The following is a 5398-nucleotide window of genomic DNA, read 5'->3' on the forward strand; positions in this document are numbered from 1 at the left end:
TGTGACAACTGTAGTCAAATACCTAACTTTTTAAAGTTTGAACAAGTGCACCAGTTTTTAAAGATTTTAGTCTAAAGGACGTACATAGTAATTAAATGGTAAAGAAATAGTATAATATGAAAATTTCAACCTATTAAAACCCCACACCAGCATGCTTTTTAAAGAAGAAAAAAGGCCCAGCGAGAATTAAAGCCACACATCTAAAAAAGAAGTGTTTTTTTAGCTTTGTAAAGTGTAAATATTAATTTAAAATATTTTAATTAATTAAAAGGACTTAATCTAGAAGGACTTTACAATTCTACACTCAGAAAGCAGCATATAGAAAGAAAGAGGTTATTTTTTTCTCATATAATGTGAGATGAACACAGGCCTATCCTTTTCTAAAGAAACTGATAACAACCCCTCTGTTTATAGAATGCATTCTTCCTGAACCACCCTTTTGCTAACATGAAAAAGCAAGAGATGTTTAATCATAGCAAATAAAGTATACAAGTTTAACATGAAAAACAACAGTAACAATGTGTGCTTTGTAGCGGACCCCTTTTAACAAAAGATGTTCTACTTTTTTACAATTAAAAATTAAAAATGACAAAAGTCACAGACCTAGAGAACACAGTATTGTGGCTGAGAGAGAACCATCCTGAGTTTCAGGGGGATATTGCTAACTGTCTGCAATGATTTTTAGTCTAGGCAGCTAAAGTTCATAGAACCCACCCATGGCTACCTCAATGGCAGTAAGGGCATATAATAAGCCAGTACTCGTGCATTTTAGGGTCTGGGTAATCTGGCTCTTGACCCACGCATTGTATGACCTATGCGCTTTAGCATTAAGTGAGTTTATCATGGTTATTGTGCTTCCCCCAGGGTCACCTAGGATGCCTCGCTTTTGTCTTTTTATTGCATGGCATGGACAGCTTATTGGTGCATTGATAGCTTTACGTGTTTTGTAACTGTTGTACAGAATTAGGGAGATCAAAACATATATTTTGTAAGGGTACAGTAAAATTAAACAAATCATATTTAACTTTAACAGAAACCATAATTACATCGTGTAAAAATGTCTTATTAGATCCCAAACAGATAATACCATCAGGAGAGATGTGGTGGAGTGTAGGAGAGGTGGTAGAGGGGGTATAACCACAGATAGTTAAATGATAGCATCTTACATCCGAGCATCCCAGGAGTCTGACTCGGTTTGAACAATGTTCTTGCAATACCGTCCCTCCATTCCAGGCTCCCATTGCAAAGGTGGAAGTTCGGTCAATCCTGCTCCTAGACTTACTTCTTTCCCAAAAGTGAATTGTTTTCTGTTTTCAAAACTGGTGCTTCAAATACAGGTAAAATTTCCCAAACCGTTGGAGCGACTGTAAATATTTTGGACAGCAATGGTACCATCGAAGGCTATGGAGAAAGTGAGGTTGGTCGTCTGGAGGGGAAGGGCCCTAAAGTGTTGTTTCTTTGTATTATTTTCTGAAAATGGAGCACATTCAGCTGAGCCTGGTGGATCCCCCTAGTGTGGATGGGTGGACAGTCCTAAGGGTTGAAGCCAAGTACAGTTGTATCTGGCATATTTGCACACAGGCAGTCATATTCAACTTCTGGGGGTGGGTAGAAGGGGTGAAGCTGTGTCATCGTGGTAATATGAGGGATGGATGGGCCCAGAAATGATGATGGGTCCCTTCCCGGAAGGTGGGGCAGTAAGCCACAGGTTTGGTTTCCTTACCCACTCTCCGCCCCCTCCTCTTGAGGAGCTGCATGTATTCGCCAACCATGAGATAGGTATCTTGCATGATTTGGACTACAGGTGGCTCCCAGGAATGTGTGGCACGGAGGCCCAGGAGAAGGATCATTAGGAGGAACAACATATTTTACCTGAAAAGACAAAGTTAGTGTACAGGACACACATTAAACAGGCTTACCAAGACAATTTAATTCTGGTTTTATGGATCCAGGTTGGAATCCCTTGCACTTTGACAGAGATATTTGTGTGTGCTAGCGCAATGTGTGGGCCTGAATACTTTGGCTGAAACAGGCTGGGATTATAGGTGTTTACCATAACTTGGCTGCCTTTCTGTACATCAGTCCTGGAGGGAGGATCATGAGGATCTTGATCGGCTTGTCTGTCTTTAATCGTCATCCTGAGGGATTGCAGGGTCTCATTTAATCGTTTGATATATTCTCGTGCGGTGTCAGACACCAGGTGGAGAGGAGCTGGAATTACTCAGCCTTCTCCTAAGGACATTATCATTCCGTTAAGGAGTTCAAAAGGTGAGACTCCAGTTGTTGAACTGGGAGTGGCTCTCATCGAGGGGAGCGTGGCTGGCTGCTGCGCCATCCAGTTAGCCCCAGAAACCAGCGGGGATGCAACTGTGACTGTCCAAGAGGCAGCTTCACCGTCTTATAGGCAGAGATTAAGGGCAGAGGCTACAGGATCCAAGTGTGTAGAGTAACATGCTACAGGATGACGCCTATCGCCATGGGCCTGTGTGAGTACAGATAGAAACATGACCCACCTGTTTCTGCGTCTAGAGTTCAAATGGTAAAGAAGTGCGGGGGAAACCAAGTCCCGGAGCAGAGAGAAGGGCTGTTTTAAGCTCAGCCAAACAGTCATCATGCTCCGGAATCCAAGGAATGGAGTCAGAGAAGGAAAGGGCATCCTTAAGGAGGTCATTAAGAGGTTGCACTAAAGAAGAAAATGATGGGATATATTGCCTCCAGAAATTTAAAAGACCCATGAGGTTGCGCAGCTCCTGCACCATGGTGGGGTGAGGGGCCGCAGCAACGGTAATCCGTCGATCAGAAGTAATGCCCTTGGAGTCCTGTGAGATGTTAAAACCTAAATATTGGATGGAAGGCAAGGATAGTTGAGCCTTACGAGGACTGGCTTTTTAACCTGCAGTTGCTAAAACTTACAGAAGCTTCTGGAGAGCTACCAGGTATTCAGAGGGGGTGGGGGAAGCAAGTAGCAGATTGTCAATATATTGTAGACAGGTGGAAATAACAAAGGACCCGTTAATCCCAAACAAGGCTTTATCCATAACGCAATGGAAAGGGGTGGGACTGTTATGATGACGGCGGGAAAGTCAGGTCCATGTGAACTGGGTTGGGCCAAAGGTAAAAGCAAATCAAGGGTGTGAGTCTGGATGCATGGGGAAGCTCCAGAAGCCATTAGCAATATCTAAGACAGTCAAAATACAATAAAGAGGTTCAAGGCCCAAAATGGCAACCGAAGGATCAGCAACAATGGGAGCAAGTTTATCAGCATACTGATTAACCGTATGGTAGTCAATAGTAAGGCTCCAAGAGCCATTCTACTACCTCACAGGCGAGATGGGGGAGTTGGTGGGGGAAGAACAGGGAACTAGTACGCTGGTGTAAGGAATGTATAATATCATGTACTATATCCCCAGCCTCAGGCTTGTGGGATAATGTTTGGTAGGCCCAGGAAGTTGACCAGTAACTTGGATGGGAGGACAGAGGTGCCCAGGTACCAAAATGCAGGACAGCTTGTCCTTGGCCCAGAGAATGGGAAACCTGGAACAAAGCTTATAAAAAGGGTTAAAAACATTCCAAGTGGAGGGTGCAGGTTTATCAGCAGTAATGGAGGAGAGTGACCGTTCGTTGTGCCAGGGTATTGTATACGTGCGCAGAGCTTATCTGTGAATGTAAGAGTACTTTTAGCGAGGTTTAAAGTAGCAGAAAGATCGGAGAGGGCATCGATGCCCAATACGGTCCATTCAGCATTTGGAGCAACATAAAAAATTTCACCCAAAATAAAAAGTTTCAACAAGAATTGGGTGTCTTTTATATGCATTGATATGCACGTCACCCACCCCCGAAAGGATGACATGGTGTTTGGTGGTAGGGAGGGGGAGATCAGCAATGGAGGCAGAAGCCCCCATGTCCACAAGAGTTGTGCATGGCCAGCTCCCCATCCATCTTTGGAGGTGTGATCAAAGGAGGTTTCTGTTTGTGTCTGCAGAACTGACAGGCAAGTGGGCCAAAATGTCCTAGCGATTCATTGAATCAGGCAGTCTGACCATTTCTTCTTTACTCAGATCGGGAAAGAGCTAGTAGAGGAATGATTACGGTGGGGTGCAGTGGAAGAAAGAACTGGGAAGCTCGGGCAGCCAGCATCCCAGTGTCCAACCCGCCTCACAAGTATTGCATTAGGGGTGGCTGAACGGGGGGCATGGGCCGCAGGGCCAGGGCAGGACACAGGAGTGTTATTATGAGAGCAGAATGGCCGTGGCCGTGGCCGTGCCCTCGACCACGACCTTACCCTCTGATTGTGCAGTCCCTCCGCACCTGACCAGAGGCACCGCAGTTGTGGCAGATCATTGTTACTTCAGCAACACAGGGGGCTTTACTTTTTCTTTTTTCTTTAGCTTGTCTTGCTTGGCACTCAGAAACCCAAATACAGATTGACTCATAGTCAGAGCCTGGGCTGACACCTAGGTTGAGGGCTGTCTGTAAATGAGTTAAAACCTTCTTTAAAGATTTTTAAAAATGCTTGATTAGTTTTCTTCAGCTTTGCAATACCAGCTGTGATATAGCAAGGGCAGAGGGCAGCAGGAGAGTATACCTATTTGCAAACCGGGAAGTGCGCCTGCCCACTGCTTAATGCCCCTCCCCCATCCTAAGGGGAGGAGCTACTGGGCCCAAAACGCAACTGAGTGCTTTGGAGAACAAATGAAAAAACAGGAAGGGGCGTGGGGGTCACAGGTGTAAACAAAGGAAACTGGAAGGGGGCACTGAGCAGAGAGCCGCAGACAGCATCCACTGCTCCCCGAAGGTGTCAAGGGAGCCAGGGGATGCCGCCTAAAAGTTGGAAGGGGGTTGGGAACAGGGAGCGGGGGAGGGGCTGAGGCGAGGGAAGGGGTAATGCAAGGAACGGGGGAGGAGTCAGGGCCAAGATTGGGTGCAGGGTCTATGGCAACCGGGCCAGGGGGTGCAGTGCCTCATGATCGGGGCCAGGAGCTGGAAAAACGGGCTGGGTAGGGGTGACCTCCATAGGGCCAGGCTCAGGAGCCTCACTGTCTGCGGCTCCGGGCTGTTGGGAAGGGGCAGCTGGGCTGGCAACTGCAGGGGGGAGGAGGGGCAGCTGTCCCGTGGTGGGGAGTGGGGCGTCTGGTGGCCCGGGGCCTGGCTGCTGGCCATTGCCTCAAGGACTGTGGTGGCGTCGATATGGGTGTCACCGTCGATCAGCTGGGCAGTGGGACTTGTGACAGCCTTGGGGGTGGAAGCAGGGCTGGTGGCCAGGGAAGGGAGGGAGGGGAGACGGGGAAGTGGCTGAGGGCCATCTTCAGCAGAGCCCTCTGTGTGGGGAGGGTCGTCTGCCCCCGGGCAGGCCGGGGTCAGGCCCAGGGCATCAATCTGCTCCATGAGGAGAAATCCC

The sequence above is a fragment of the Emydura macquarii genome, unplaced genomic scaffold (genome assembly GCF_026122565.2).
Source record: "Emydura macquarii macquarii isolate MOO-44397 ecotype Brisbane River unplaced genomic scaffold, CSIRO-AGI_Emac_v2 contig_1744, whole genome shotgun sequence".
Taxonomy (NCBI): domain Eukaryota; kingdom Metazoa; phylum Chordata; order Testudines; family Chelidae; genus Emydura; species Emydura macquarii.